The 17,006-nt window shown below is 40.4% G+C and overlaps 1 protein-coding gene across 36 annotated transcripts in view; it reads left to right on the plus strand.

Annotated features, from left to right (window-relative positions):
- TNRC6A (trinucleotide repeat containing adaptor 6A) overlaps nucleotides 1-17,006 on the plus strand; it is a 174,458-nt gene that overhangs the window by 101,641 nt on the left and 55,811 nt on the right. The window lies entirely within an intron of this gene.

Here is a 17,006-nt window from a genome sequence, read left to right on the forward strand (position 1 = left end):
TCTCAGAGCCCAGGTCAGCTGACTCGGGCTCACGGGACTCAGGCTGCGGGGTTGAAAATAGCAGTGTAGACGTTCTGGCTCGGGCTAGAATCCAGACTCTGAAACCCCATGATCGGGGAGGTCTCGGAGCCTGGGCTTTAGCCCAAGCCAGAACATCTACATTGCTGTTTTTAGTCCTGCAGCCCGAGCCCTGTGATACAAAGTCAGTTGACTCAAGCTCTGAGACTCGTTGCCCCACGTCTTTTATTGCAGTGTCGTCATACTTTTAGATTCTAGCAAATAAGAGCAACCAACCATGGTTTTCTCATCCACTTTAGAGAAAACAAATGAAAGGGGGCTGACCAAAAAAAGGAATAACCTTGGCAATGAGGTGACTGGTTAGCTATTTCTGTTCCTTAAAAAAAGTCCTCATGATACCATGGTTTCCATTTGGCAGCTTGAGAAGGATATGAAGGAGTAAAGGGAACCTCCCACTTGTCCTGTTCCAGGAGCTTCACTTTTACAACCCTCACAGGCAAAATGATTAACATGGCTACAATGAGCATGGTTGTTCTCAGGCCACAAGTAAATGTCTAAATGTCCCTGGAAAGTAACTCTTGTACTCTTACTAAACTAGGGAAGGAAAAATGTATCCCTTCACATGGACCTAGACAGGAGATGCAGTATTCTCTTTTTTGGCTCTGCTGCCGTAAAATCATAGTATTCTACAGAGAGAATGGTTTGACACTGAACTGGGGTTCACGAGAGTTGGATTCAGTTCCTGAATCTCCTACAGATTTTTCTGTCTGACCATGGACTAGTGAATTCATCTCTCGGTGCCTCAGTTATTTATCTGTTAAATGGGGGTATCAGTCCATTATTCACACAAGCAGTCTGTCTTGTCTATTTGGATGTAAACTCTTTAAGGCAGGGACAGTCTTTTATTATGTATTTTGTAGAGCCACTAACACAACGGGGCACCAGGTGCTGTTGTAAGACTAATATGCCAGAACTCTGGCACACTCATGCTGATGTTGCTAATGTTTATGGAGCACATAGACTAATTCTGCATCTGAGAAATGGGAAAGAATGGTGTTTGCCAAATGGACAGCTTTGATAGGGAAAATAATTCAGTTTTCAGGTTTCTGAGGCGTTATTACACAGTATTGAGAATTGAAAGCAAAATAAATCAAAACTAAGTAGTTAATCCTTATTTACAGGATTCTTAACATCTGCACTGAAATGATATTTATAGGTTTCATGATTAGCTATAGTTGCTGTCCTACAACTAACTTTGTTACCAAAACCTTTGACTTTATTTACATTTATATATACACACGCACACACAAAGATTGTCACTTATTTACAGTATCTTATGAGTGAGTGTTTTAACTCTTCACCTGATATGCAAAATTGCAGTTCTTTGAATTGTCAAAGACTCTTTCAATTTAGCACCAAAGCTTTGGTTTGTTTGTTTGTTTTTAAATCTAGTGTGACTTTGTGTTCCATGTGGTTCTTTGGGTTTTTGATTGGGATGTTTTTCTTTTGTGGGTGTTGAAATAAGCTGTTTTTAAGCAAAGTTTACTAAGTTTCTTTTAGTTATGAATACGTTTTACATGTTGTAGGAAAGATGATCACTTTTGAGCAGAGTGATTAAGAGAGTGGCATTTTTGTTGCTGAAAGATAAGATTACACTGTGTTTCAGAAGTTTATAATGGAATATCTCCCCCCACCCCCCCAACATTGAAACTCTAGGTCAGAATGTGTAAATATAGGAGAAATATCCAGAATATAAGGTCTAAATAATTTAAGTGATTTGACATCAAAAATTCCAAATTTCTGGTTGGATGTAGGTTTTATGTATATGCTAAATGTCTGTTACACAAACGATTACCCTTTAAGTGGATGTAAATTCCAAGACCCTTTAATGTAAAAGTACGGTCAACTTAAAAATAGTACTTATGCCTGAAAATGTTACATCTACTGTCATGAGATATACCTCAGATTATTATAACTGAAAAAGATTAAAGAGGGAAAAATTCTTTTCAGTTTGCTTTGTAACTTGTCACAAGAAACCTTAGAGTAAATTTGAAAGCCCTTGTATATAGTCACTTTCACTATTTCCCCTTTTGTTTGTGGATATTTCACACAATAGCGGGGGGTGGAGAAGAGAGCCACAGTTTCAGAAATGTGATTGCACAGTTCCAAAAAAAAAAGTGTCTGGAACTCAGTTGGCCAGTGTAATTCTTTATTTTCATTTTTTCTTTAATTAGATTTCAAGTTGACAGCATTGTTGTTTCGCATGCAAATATCACACCTCTTAGTATCCAATTGTGTGAGAGGAACAGTATCCTGAATGATCTGACAGAACGGCAGATCATTGCAAAAAGGTGTCTGTGACCTATGAATAGTATTAATGGCACTTGCTGGCATATTTTGAACCCAAAATATAGCAATGCCTTTGGTGTCTGGTCACAGTCTAGAATGAGCTGTTAGTTCAACAGATGGTGTTAGCCCCCAATTAATCAAATATCTCACTTCCATAGAACTACACAGGTTTTCCAGAGAGCTGCAATTAGATTGGCTTGTAGAATAGGTCAGTACAAATTTACTTTGTATTTTTAAAGTTCTGGACAAAATATTAATGATGTTAAGTAAACGATCAATAGCGTTAACTTTCTGCTAAACTAATTTAATATTGGCTATTTTGACAAAAAGGCAAATTATTTGTAAACTAGAAAACCATCTACAGAAAGAAGCTAGGAGAGCACAAAACAATGTGCAATTTAAACTGAAAATTCATACAATAGAATATCAGCGTTACGTACACCTCTGGAATGGAGGTTGTCCGTAACTCTGAACAAGAGATTACGGACTTCAGCCACCGGGGTAGGGGGTTGGGGCTGCAGCCACAGGATGGGGGAGATAAGTATGTGTGTGGGGGCCGGGGGTAGTTGGGGCTTCTGACCCTTGGGGCATGAGGGCTGCAGGCGGGGGGCTCAGGATTTCTGCCCCAGGGGAGCAACGGGGCTCAGGGCTTTAGGTCAGGGAGAATCACTGGGGCTCGGGGCTCCGTTTGGCCCCATTCTCAGTTTCGGGGAGGGGATGGGGGCGCGACGCCAGGGCTCAGAGTTTTAACTATGAGGGGGAGAGCTGGGGCTGAAACCGGTGCTCCCCTTGTAGCTCAAGCCCTAGTGCCTCCCACAGGGCTGAAGTTGACAATGGAGCCACAGGGCTGAAGCGCTGAGTTTCAGCGCCCTCAACAGAGCTGAAGCCAACAGTGGAGCCGCGAGTCTGAAGCACGGAGCTTCGGCACCCCCAGCAGGGCTGAAGCTGGGAGTGGAGCTGCGGGGCTGAAGCTCCAAGCCCCAGCATTCCCCCCTGGTCTAAAGCCCTGCACCCCCAGTGCTCCCGAGGGTCAGAAATCCCGAGGCTCTTCTTCCCCCTCCCTCCCGCCCGGAGCACTCACCACCGTGGCTGAAGCCCCGAACTGCTGTGCCCCTGTGCAGGGCTGAAGCCCTGAGCCCCCCGTTCTTCCCCCACTCTTGGTCTAAAGCCTTGGGCCCTGGTGCTCCTGAGAGTCAGAAGCCCCCCATCCCCCCCAACCCGCTGTGGCTGGATCCCTGAGCCCCAGGATTAAAGCCCCAAGGCAGTACAGTATTTGCTGTTGCGGGGGGGGCGTTGTTTTTCTGCGCTGCTGCCTGATACATTACTTCCAGTTCCACGGGGAGTCCGGTTGACCAGTAAGTCAACTCTAGTGTTTGTGTCATTGAGGTTCTACTGTACTGCGTTTTAGGTTATGCTTCAGAATAAGCTTTTTAGTAGCAGTATATCCAGTGCCTTATGTACTGACATGTGTAGACTGATACATATCCTGTCAGGGTATTGGACTGATAAATATCTTCTTATCCTAGGAAGTCTAGTTAATACATGGCCAGTTGAGTGGCTGGTAGCTAGTTGTCATCTCTTCTTCTCTCACTCCCAATCCCAAAATTTCCCCTCATTTGGGACTAGTGGGACAGTTTTACATTTAATATATGTTTGCTTGCAGAAGGACATAATAATGAGAACACGATAATCAGAGGTATACATTTGTAGCATTTTGAAGTAGTTCACAATGAACCTAATAAAACATGTTGGTAGAATTCCATCACAGGTAGAAGACTTCTAAAAACATCTGCTGGTGATGTTAGTAAAGAATCTTTTAAAATGAACTAGCACCACCTTGTGGGATTGTTGTGACTTTACTTTAGCCTTGGCAGTGCTCTTTCTTCAGTCATCTGCTTCACTTGCAAGCTCCTAATTTGAACATATTTTGAACACGGAGGTAATGCTAACAACCTCAAGATATACATGTGTGGTTCTTTTTCAGATGAAATTGTAATGTTTTTTTCTATTTAGCATAACCCTTTAGAAGCTTGAAACTGAACTTTCTTAATGCATTTGTCTATCACACATGCAAAGTAATTTGTTACAGAGTTAGAAGAGTGATGGGTAACTAATGCTATTAGTAAAATGGTGACTCATTTGTTCTGAAAAGGGAAAAAACCTAAAACTGAAGGAGATAAGGACAAATTTTGGCTCGCCAGCCAGCCTTCATAGTATCCTTTTAAAAATAATCTCTTAAGTGAGTTCACGTTTATTAATGTATTGCCCATTAGAATAGTGACCATTGGTCCCTAGAAAGCTGCTAGTTCTCACATCAGTATTAAAATCAGCAGGGAGTAAGAACTGTACTTTTTTCAGTATTTCACTGCAAGTTAAATATACACACACAACCTATTAGTGCAGTTGTATGGCTGAGATTTTAATGATACAAAATTCAGAGGCAAGTTTCATCAATAACTATTATCTGACTGCATGATTAAAAATTCAAGCTTTGTATTGCATAACATCTCCTTTTTTATATAACAGCACTTAGAGCATCAGGAACATTAACTAGTGAATCCTCATTACATTTCTGAGGATCGTAGGTAAATATTCCTGTTTTACAGATGGAAAACTAGAATACAGAAGCTAAAGAGACACTGTCAAGTTAATTTAGCCCCATAGTTTTTTACAAAATCTAACCTAGTCTTTATGGACCCGAGATTGATACAAATATTTTCATGACCTAATATATATATATTTTTTAAATCAAATGTTGATCAGATATACGCATTCTCCTGAATGTTTGCAGCCCAGAAATTATGGCATTTTTCTGGTGTGTGAGCCAGAAAATGAATGTGATTAAACAAAACCTAAAACTGGAGTCATCTGTTTTCATTGTCCAAACTGAGCCATTCTTTTTAGGGGACAGATCTGAGGAATTGCCCCAGATTGAGGTGTCAATAGAGGAGGTTTGGGAATAAGTTGAAAAATTAAACAGTAATAAGTCACCAGAACAAGATGGTATTCACCCAAAAGTTCTGAAGGAACTCGAATATGGAATAGTAGAACTATTAACTATAGTATGTAACCTATTGCTTAAATCAGCCTCTGTACCAGATGACTGAAGGATAGCTAATGTAATCCCCCTCCCTTTTTTTTTTTTAATTTAATTAAAGGCTCCAGAGGCAATCCTGCCAGTTAGAGACCGATAAGCCTAACTCGACTACTAGGCAGATTGGTTAGAATTATAGTAAAGAACAGAATTATCAGACACATAGATGGACATGATTTGTTGGGGAAGAGTCAACACAGCTTTTGTAAAGGGACATCATGCCTCACCAATCTATTAGAATTCTTAGAAGGGAGTTAGGAAGCATGGGGCAAGGGTGATCCAGTGGATATTAGTGTACTTGGACTTTCAGAAAGCCTTTGGAAAGTTCCCTCACCAAAGACTCTTAAGCAGAGTAAGCAGTATGGGATAAGAGGGAAGATCCTCTCGTAGATTAGTAACTGGTTAAAAGATAGGAAACAAAGGGTAGGAATAAGTGGTCAGTTTTCAGAATGGAGAGAGGTAAATAGCCGTGTCTCCCAAGGATCTGTACTGGGATCAGTGCTGTTCAACGTATTCAGAAATGATCTGGAAAAAGGGGTAAACAGGTGACAAAATTTGCAGATGATACAAAATTACTCAAGATAGTTCAGTTCAAAGCTGTGAAGAGTTACAAAGGGATCTCACAAAACTGGGTGACAGGGCAACAAAATGGTAGATGAAATTCAGTGTTGATAAATTCAAACTAATGCCTATTGGGAAACATTATCCCAGCTATACCTACAAAATGATGAGTTCTAAATTAGCTGTTATCACTCAAGAAAGAGAACTTGGGGTCATCGTGGATAGTTCTCTGAAAACATCCACTCAATGGGCAGTGGCAATCAGAAAAGCTAAAAGGGTTAAGGACCATTAGGAAAAGGGTAGATATTAAGACAGAAAATATCATTGTGCCACTAGATAAATCCATAGTTTGCCCACAACTTGAATAATGCATGTAGTTCTGGTCATCCCCACTCAAAAAAAAAAAAGAGATATTAGAATTGGAAAAGGTACAAAGAAAGTTAACGAAAATGAAGAGGGATTTAGAACAGCTTCCACATGAGGAGAGGTTGAAAAGATTCAGCTTAGAAAAAAGATGACTAAGAGGAGAGATGATAGAGGTCTGTAAAATCATGAATAATGTGGGGAGAAAGTGAATAGGGAAATATTATTTACTCCTTCACATAACACAAGAACCAGGGTCACCCAATAAAATTAATAGGCAGCAGGTTTAAAACAAACATAAGGAAGTACTTCCTCACACAACCACAGTCAGCCTGTGAAACTTGTCAGGATGTTGTGAAGGCCTAAAGCATAATTGGGTTCAGAATAGAATTAGGTAAGTTCATAGAGAACAGGTCAGTCAATGGCTATTAGCTAACTGAGATGGTCAGGGATGCAACCCCATGCTCTGGGTGTGCCTAAGTCTCTGATTGACAGAAACTGGGACTGAGCAACAGAATGGGTTACTTAATAATTCCATCTAAAGCATCTCGCTCCGGCCACTGTTGGAAAACAGAATATTGGGCTAGATGGACCGTTGGTTGACCCACTATGGCCGTTCTTATGTTAACGAAGGGCAAAAGTTAAAGAAGATTAATTGTGAGAAGTAAAGATCCTTTCAGTTGCAGTGGCCTATAGTGTTGATGGTAACACAGGTAAAAAGGACACTTGTTTTCAGAAAATGGTTTTTAATTTGATATCATTCTTTTCAGTTACTTACCAAAGATAATACAATGAGTAAATGGCACAACTTTTGACTAGATTTGAAATCCTTGGATTTCACTCGTGAGTTTAGGCCCATAAACCACTCTGTCTCTCACCAAAGGAACACATCTTTGTGGGGCGTGATTTACACTAAAAATTTAGATCAACATCTCTGTCACTCAGGGTTGTAAACGCCATAGTTAAGCAGACCTAACCCCAGTGTAGATGTGGCTAGATCAATATAAGAATTATTCCATCAGCCTAGCCTACCGCTGCTTGGGAATTACCAGAAAAACCCCTTCTGTCAATGTCAGAAGCATCTACTCGACGGCACTACAGCGGCATAGCTGCCACCCTGCATCACCCATAGTGTAGACACTGCCTTTGAAGGGGGGTAAAAAGGCTCAGTTGGTGCTTTGAAAATGGCTCAATCTATCCCTAAACCTGAGGCTGACCTAGCTAAGTCAAGGAGGGGTGTAAAAAATTCACACCCTGAGATTCAAAGTTCAGCTGACCTAACCCCTGTATAGAATTCTTCTGTTGACCTAGCTACCATCTGTTGAGGGGGTGGTTTAACTAGAGTGATGTTAAAGTAGCAAGTGTCTACAGTACAGCTGCAGCGCGTAGTTGTGCTGCCGTAGTGTCTGTAGCATAGACATAGCCTAGGTTGAACAAAGAGCCAATAATTCTGAATTCTCATTTGTATTTTCTTTTACTTGTATGAACCAGATTTATGTTGAGTGAGGTATAATTACTAAGGCTACAAAAATCTGATTGTCCGTTTTGGAATTAAATTAACTGATACACTTATCTGGCACTCTGTACTCATAATTATACAGATAGTAGCAGCTTCCTTTTTCTCCTCAAACAGAGTATAGTCATCAAATTTAAAGGATCCCTCCTGAAAGGAAAATCCATTTATATTTGCTCTCAGTTGTCTTTTAAGATAGGATATTTAAATAGAAGGCCTTTGCTTCAGTCTGAAATTTGAATTTGGTATAGTCTGGGTATTTCACATTCAGTTGGTCTAAATTGAAAAAATAAGGTTTGCGTTTCAATTAAGACCATTAACTTTGAATATATTCAATCAATTTATGTAGTAGGAAAAGGAAATTCCCCATACATACATATATACATTTTTAAAATGTGTGGATGTGAAAATAATAGAATTCTGCGTATATATTTCTCATAAGAACAGCTGTACTGGGTCAGACCAAAGGTCCATGTAGCCCAGTGTCCTGTCTTCGGACAGTGGCCAATACCTGATGCCCCAGAGGGAATGAACAGAACAGGAAATCATCAAGTGATCCATTCTCTGTCGCCCATTCCCAGCTTCTAGCAAACGGAGGCTAGGGACACCATCCCTGCCTATCCTGGTTAATAGCCATTGATGGACCTATTCTCCAGGAATTTATCTAGTTCTTTTTTTTGAACCCTGTTATAGTCTTGACCTTCACAACGTCCTCTGGCAAGGAGTTCCACAGGTTGAGTGTGCGTTGTGTGAGCATATGAACCAGAATTAAATATATTGAGTTCCTGTTTTTTGTATGCCTTAGCTGGAAGATCCAAGAATACAACTATGATGCTTCTCTGAGCACCTCTGCCATATTAAGTCAGTGGGAGAAATGTGATCAGTGAAAGAAACTAGTTTGCTTCTTAGCTTTACATCTTGCTGTTAAAATTACTTTCTGTGGCATTTCTTGTACAGTAGAAAGTAATGAAACTAAAGATGACACTTTGCACACACAAATAAATGTCAAGTATCAGGGGGTAGCCGTGTTAGTCTCTATCCACAGAAACAACAAGGAGTCCGGTGGCACCTTAAAGACTAACAGATTTATTTGGGCATAAGCTTTCGTGGGTAAAACGAGGTTTTTTTATCCACAAAAGCTTATGCTCAAATAAATAAATGCTAAGTGCTATTCAGACATTACCAGCTATTAATATCTGAAGTCATGGGGTGGGAAATAGTTGTGATAACACTTTCACTTCTTGAGGGGCAGTGTTAAAAATAGTTTGCCATTTATTTTAATGTTGTTGTGTTCTGAGATATAAGTGTTATGTTTCTTCTGTTGATAGAGGCACACACTACATGTTGTGCATTGCTGGAGAAGTGACATGAGGGCCAAACAGGATCTCACATATTACAGTATTTTTCACAGGTTGTGGCTTCCAGAATCAATTCCTTTAAATAGATAAAAATGGAGTGTGTAAATTTTGATGTTTTAGGAATTTTAAGATTGCTGTGTAGAAACTGAAAGTGAGTCTGTGGCAAAGCATTCTTACTATATTACTGCATTAGTCATCAGTATTCAAGATGAGCTTCAGAATTGCAGAGTAAAATGGTAATGTTATTTAATGCAGGTTTGGTGCCAGGTTGACTAATCTAATTTCATTCACCTTTGTTGTACCTACTTTCTCACTAGGAATATTTTTGCTTTGAAAACAATATTCAGGATGAAGCTTACTCTTTAAAGTGCATATGCATTTTACTCTGTGTTGCTTTCCTAAAACCTGAATGACTCTTTCAAATCAGTGATCTCTGCAGTTGGTACAATACTAAAAAATTCTGGTACAAAACCCTGTGTTGTTTAGCTATTTCCTTTACACTTTATTAAGATAAACTTGCCAGGTTAATAAAATATTGTAAATATAATATGCTGCAGGAACAGACAGGCACATCAAGTGGGCATCATGCAGTGTTGGCAGGTTGATTACATAATACTGCTTATACACAAGGGAGATCTTATCAAAGAAGTATCTTTCTGAATTAACAATTAGTGAATTTTAATTTTCTTCTGCAAAATAAAATAAAATGTAAATGTATTTCATATCCTGGAAAAAATAAAAGCTACTGATACTATCTAGAAGTTAGTTTTCTTAGAATAGACTGACTTCTGACCTGTGTGCTTTCTCCATTAGCTGCCATAGCAACTAGTCTGGGCTGAAAAATAAATACACTGAACCAAGTCCAACTGAAGATCAGGGCAGGAGCTTTAGATATAGCCAGAAATGCAGTGTGCACAAGTACATGGTGATGCACAAATGTGGCTTTGATTTCTACTTTTAACTGTGCTGTTTCTTCTGCAGCTCTATGGTGGATCATTATCTCCTCTTAGAGCAGCGTAAGAGCTGCTCTCATTTAAACTGCCCTGCCCTATAGCAGTCACAGAAAGCAGAAAATAGACAAAGCTCAGTGTGTTTGTCCCTCCTTTCTCCTGCCCCCCAACCATGCCCCTCTTTTTGTAGCCTCACCTGTTTCCCCTGGTATGCTCACATTGAGGAGGGTGTTAGACTTATGAACACGTATATCAGCCTTCTGCCATTGCAGAGCTCATCTTTGCAGCAAGCAGACCTATGACCAAATTATATGAATGGTAAAGTACAGAATGGCCATGCTGCACCCTTATGGTCCAGCACAGGTCTGGGACTTGCAAGTATCAAGTGCAGACAAATATTACATATGCCTTTGTTTTGAGATCTTCATGTGTCTTATACAAGAACATACATTTTCTCTTGCTTCTTTAATAACCTGAGCTGTCTTGTGTAAAAGTAGAAATAACACTCACTCTGTCGAAAATCTTGACTGACAGCAAGATTGCCTGGCCCATGATCAGTATTTTAAAGAGAAAAGATTGTGTACTGTGTTGTACTTCCATGTGGGGGGAAAAGGCTAGAACTATTCACCCATACTTTTCCAAAGCACTCTAGAGCCCAGGATCTGCTAGAACACTTTGACATGGTGAGCAATAAGTACATGTGTAACACACCACATGTGCTCACAAGTACTTGCAACCGGCATCCTATAAGTGATAGAGAGGGAGAAGATTGGTGCACAAGAAAATAATGCTATTTCAAATTTAAGGAAGTACTATGAAAGAAGAAATAAGAAGTGAAGGGGGCCTTGAAAACAAGGACAAGATCTTAAGTTTGATGCAAAAGGAGAGAAGATTCTAATGAAACAACTTGAATGTTCCACCACTATTGATACCTTCAGCATTGAAAAGAAAGCAGTTTGTCGTCTTGTAGCTTTTATTAAACAATTCTCATATTACAGAAGTTGTCTGGTCATAATATGTTCCTGGTTGTGCTTGGAGCTATACACAGAGGTACACGATTCCTGCTCCAAAGAACTTCTGTTCTATGGAGACTATTAAAAAGAATGGGAAAGGAGGGGAAATTATTATTATTTTTATTTTTATTTTTATTTTTATATATATATATATATATATATGAAAATATGGTACACTTTTTAGGTTTGAAATTACATTACTCCTGCTCTGGAGTTGTCAAACTGATGGTTTAAAAAGCAAAAATAGATTTAAGGAAAATGTTCAGGTCAGCCCATAATAAGATGAATTATATTGTATTTAGGACAAAGTTAATGGAGACTCGGGTTCTTATTTGTCCTGTCTTATATGTACTCTGAAGTTTGGGAACTTTCCTTTCTTTTTCAATTCTGTGGAAATGTACTGCCATGCCAAGTGCTTACAAGCAATGAAGTTTACAAGCAAAGATCATTGTTGTGGCATTGTTCCATGTTGGAGGAGAGTCACTTTAAAGGTCAAGTTGGTCTTTTGTCCCAACCATGAGATTCTTCAGCAAGATGTTGAGAGATGGTCAAATAATGATGATCTTGCCCTTCTCAAAACAGCTGGAACTTTCTGCAAGATGCTGGAACATAATTGCTCTCCCCCAAGTAAAGGTGTACCCACAATGAGAGGCTGCTTTTTAGTAGTATTTATTTGGGCACTGCCTAAAATAACAGGAAGTCTGAATGGGAGCCCTTGTTCTGTCTGTTGGAAAGCTAGGAAGTATATTGATGTGCATTGCCACGACAGCTGAAACCGTGCATATTCTCAGCAGCAGAACCGGGTTAAAGGCATATGTGGCTCTTCTGCATAAAACACTGTGAAATCTGCCTCCACTTTAAGCCCTGTTTCCATCGTGATGCAACACGGAAGCTTGCTCTCTGTGTTTCTGAGGTTCTAAGTGTGCAAAGTAGTCTTATCAGTAGTTTTTATAGGAATTTGTTTTGTATCTGATTTTCCTGTTTCTCCCTCTTTTGTATTTGCATACTAAAAATGCAGTAAGTAGTTTTACTTTTTATTTAAGTTAAAAAAAATCTTGTTTTGCTGTTGGAAACTCCAGTTTCATAATTATATATAGGGTTGGACTTTTGAGCGATCCAAAAACCACTTGATCAATTTGCTGGTCAAACATTGGTCAAATATGTCAAAAGTGATTAATATTTTAAAGCACTAATTTATTAGAATAGTAACAAAAAGGAGTAAGATTTAATGATGTCCAGTAGACTTAGCCTTAGATATTTATACCTAAGTAACTTGGTTTTTGTAATTAACTTTAGTTATTTTAACTCCCAGAAATGTGAAACACAATGAAATGGAGTTCTAAAAAAAGAGAGAATAATTATTACCTTTTTTAGCAATGTTAAGTTGGCATTTAAATGTGAATACTATTGAAGACTGAACAATTACAAAAGACAAGAAAAATGAAATAAAACAAACACATAGCAACTATAAAAGTCATTTTTAAATGCACTTACGCTAGGTAGGCAGCTGGCCAACTCTTCAAGCATCTTGCTTTTCATTATCTTTATTGACTTCATCTGTGCCTTTGTCATCATTTTAATGTGCTTTGTAAACTGCAATGTGCATTGATGGCCTGGTGTGTATGTATGTAGGTATGTACGTACGTACATACATACAATGTTTGTTCTAGAGAATTCCAGCCAATCAAGATGCTCATCTTTCAGTTACTTCACCTTTTTCCCAGCAGGTGACAATATGTAGTAAAGTAAGTGATCAAGACATTTAAGTAGGCTTGCTAACACTTGGCACCGTGATGCAATCAAAAATGTAGGTTTCCACCTACATCGAGGCATTTTTGCGGGAATATTTGACCATGGCCAAATAGGTGGTCAATTGATCTTATTTGGCTGGCCAATTGACTAGCTTGCCAAGCCTAATTGTATGTAACTTTGCTGCCAAAGAAAAACTTAGTAATGATAGCAGCCAACTAGACTTTGGCTTCACAATGTTGAAATAATCTAAGTGGGAGAGTGCACATCTTCCTTAAAAAGCCGTTTTTTCCCCTCAATGCTTTTAAATAGACCATAATGTCTTACGTGGTGAGTGAAGCTGAATTTTGAGTTTACAAATGAGAGAAATGGGATGAATTTTTGCAAAGTAGCATTAGCTAATCAGTAAACTTGCAATAAAAGTACTTTTCCCCCCCCTTACCCCTTCATGCTCTCTACCCCCAAAAAAACAATTAAGAATTAAAATAGCTGTTTAACTCTCCAGTCTGCTTTTCTATCATAGATGAATAGCATGGTTAGTACCTACACAGAGCTTTACACATTTAAAGGTTGGACTTGAAAAGTTTGTAGACACACTAGCAAGAAGATGATATAAAAGATGGGGAAGAGCCAATAGCCATGTACAGCTCCAGTGCATCAGCTGCTGCTCATGGAAAAGGTTCAGAAAAGGGCAACAAAAATTATTAGGCATATGGAGCAGCTTCCATAAGAGGAGAGATTAACAAGACTAGGATTTTTCCACTTGGAAAAAGAGATGACTACAGGGGGATATGATAGAGGTCTACAAAATCATGACGGGTGTGTAGAAAGTAAATAAGGAAAATATTTACTCATAACAAGAACTAGAGGTCAGCAAATGAAATTAATAGGCAGCAGGTTTAAAACAAAGGAAGCATTTCTTCACACAACACACCGTCAACCTGTGGAGCTCTTTGCCATAGGATGTTGTGAAGGCCAAGACTATAACAGGGTTTAAAAAAGAACTAGATAAGTTCATGGAGGATAGGTCCCTCAATGGCTGTTAGTCAGGATGGGCAGGGATGGTGTCCCTAGCCTCTGTTTGCCAGGAGCTGGGAATGGGGGACAAGGGATGGATCACTTGATCCCTGTTCTGTTCATTCCCTCTGAAGCACCTGGCACTGGCCACTGTTGGAAGAGAGGGTACTGGGCTAGATGGACTTTTGGTCTGACCCAGTGTGGCCGTTCTTCTGTTTTTCAAAGCAGTAGGAGAGTGGAACTAACATGAGTTGTAATTGGTTTCACTGCCCACAGAGTTCTGTATAGCAACCCTGGCCACCTCTTGTCAATTTAACTGCTGCTGCTTGACAATTTTAGGAGTGGCAAAGAAAGTGGAGCAGTTTGCCTACAGATTCAGGATTAAGGACCTCATTTTAGAAAGCTTAAATTCTGCAGAAATTAATGGATTTAGGTACATTTTCCCACTCTGGGAAACTGCCTACTTACAAGTAGTAAGTAGGCTAGTGGTTTTTTCAAGTCCCATTTAAAGTACTATACAAACATTAACTTACTTGCAACACCCCAGAGGAAATTAAGGCAGAGGGTGAATGTCTTGCCCAAGGCAAGGGAACAAACTTTCAATTGTGTGTGTTGGTCTTAGACGACGCTGCCGACCAGAAGAAAACTTTCAAACTTACTTGTAATCTTTCCTGGCCTGCCAATCTAGGAAGTGTTACTGGGATGAGAACGCAAGCCAGTGGAAGCATATTCAGACATTAAAGTGGCAGTGGAGTGTCTTGTGAGTGGGCTTTCTAAGCTTCCCTAATATAAAATAGTTTTTGTATTGGACTACTGAATTTTGAAATAGTTTGTTCCAATAAAGCCCCCCACTAAATCTCTCTTGCAGCAAGTGAACATGTTCCTTACCTGCAGGTGTGTCCTTGGATGATAGCTGCCGCTGTTTCCTTTTTATTGTTAGGTTTATCTGGTGCTTTTCAAAGTTCTCTGTGTGTGTGTGTGTGTGTGTGTGTGTTTAATGTGAGCCATCGTGATTACAGTGCTACTGCTGAAGACAAGCAGATAGCCCTGGCGACAGCAATCTAACTCATATGCTCAAGAACACTCCAGACTATCCTGGACTTGCTGCACCCTTCACTTATATTCACTTTCTCTTCTGCCTACTCTGGCAGTCTTGTCCTTCTGCAATTCCTCTTCATACCAGCCACTTAGTCACTTCAGCTATGTCTGCACTACAAACTTCAGTGCCTTTTGAGACCTTCTTACAGTGACTCTCACATGGATCTCTGGGAGCTAGGTATCAGGTTCCCAGCATGTAACTTTCTCCATCCCGTGATGCCATCCATATCCCATAATTTTCCATGCCTTCTTTTTAAATCCCATAAACCTGTGGAACACTTTTTTTCCCTGTCCCTTTTCTTGACAGAAGCATGGAGCCCTCCGAGCTCCGTGCTATTCTCATGAATGTTACAAATACAGGATGCATGATTGACCCATAGGAAGTACCACAACAACAGGGGGACATGATGATTTCTTTGAGGACAGTTTGGTGAGAGGCCATTCAAGGTTGTTGCCAACATTCACACAGCAGCTGCAGATGGTAGAGCACTGTTCTTGGAGCGAAAAACAAGCACTGACTAGTGGAATCACATCGTAATGCAGGTTTGAGATGTCGAGCAATGGCTGTAGAACTTTTGGGTTGAAAGGCCTCATTCCTGGATCTGTGTGCCGAGCTCATCCCAGCCCTCTAGTGTAACAGCACCACAATGAGAGCTGTGTTGACAGTGGGGAAGTGAGTGGCTATCATGTTGTGTAAGCTTGAGATGCCAGATTGCTACTGTCAGTGTGAAATCATTTTGGAATTGGAAAATCCACAGTGGGGCTGTTATGCATGTGTGTAGGTTCATTAATCAGCTCCTGCTATGCAGGACTTTGATTCTGGACAGTGTGCAGGACATAGCACTTGTGTTTGCAACAATGGGGTTCCCGAACTGCAATGGGGCAATAGACGGTTTGCACATCCTTTTTTGGCGCTAGCCCACCTTGCCATTAAGTACATCAGCAGAAAGGGCTTCTCTTCTGTGGTTATGAAAACATTGGTGAATCCCTGGGGACTCTTCCCCAATATTGGTGTGGGCTGGTCAGGGAAGGTATGTGCCACCTGCATCTTAAGAATACAGGACTTTTCAGAAAGCTGCAACATTTTTTTTTTTCTGACTGAATATTGAAATGCAAATGGTGATTCTGGAGGGACCGAGTTTACCTCCGGTTCCACTGGCTTATGAAGCGGTACACTGGCCACCTTGACAGCACCAAAAAGAGGTTAAACGACTGGCTCCACATGTGCAGAATGACAGTTGAATGTGCTTTTGGTAGATTGAAGGGATGCTGGTGGTCGTTACTCACTTGACTGAATCTCAGTGAGAAATGTATGGTTATAACTGCCTGTGGTGTCCTGCATAGTATCTGTGAGCAGAGCCGGCTCCAGGATTTTGGCCGCCCCAAGCAGCCAAAACAAAACAAAACAAAAAGCCGCAATCTGCGGCGGCAGTTCGGCGGGAGATCCTTCACTCCCAGGCGAAGTGAGGAACCGTCCGCCGAATTGCCACCGAATACCTGGACGTGCCGCCCCTCTCCGGAGCGGCTGCCCCAAGCACCTGCTTGAGAAGCTGGTGCCTGGAGCCGGCCCTGTCTGTGAGGCAAAGGGGAAAACTACTGCCAGGGAGGAGGTGAAGCAGTGTCTGCTGACTTTGAACAGCCAGACACAAAGGCCATTAGAAGAGCTCAACAGGGAGCTGTGTGGTTGAAGGAGGCTTTTGAAAGAACACTTGAACAGTCCTGTGGCTCACCATTCTGTAATGGACTATTATCTGGGTCTGAAGCTTTGGGTGCTGCTAGGAATGGTGTAGTGCTTGCTGTCAGTTATAAATGTACTGTTTTTCTGAATTTATGCGTTCTGTGGTGCTGTACATTTACAAGCACTGTGTGCTTTGAGTCCTGCTATGCATTCTGCAGTATTTGTTGTGAACTAATAAAGATTTT

This window comes from Chrysemys picta, chromosome 10 (assembly GCF_011386835.1).
Source record: "Chrysemys picta bellii isolate R12L10 chromosome 10, ASM1138683v2, whole genome shotgun sequence".
In the NCBI taxonomy this organism is placed as follows: Eukaryota; Metazoa; Chordata; order Testudines; family Emydidae; genus Chrysemys; species Chrysemys picta.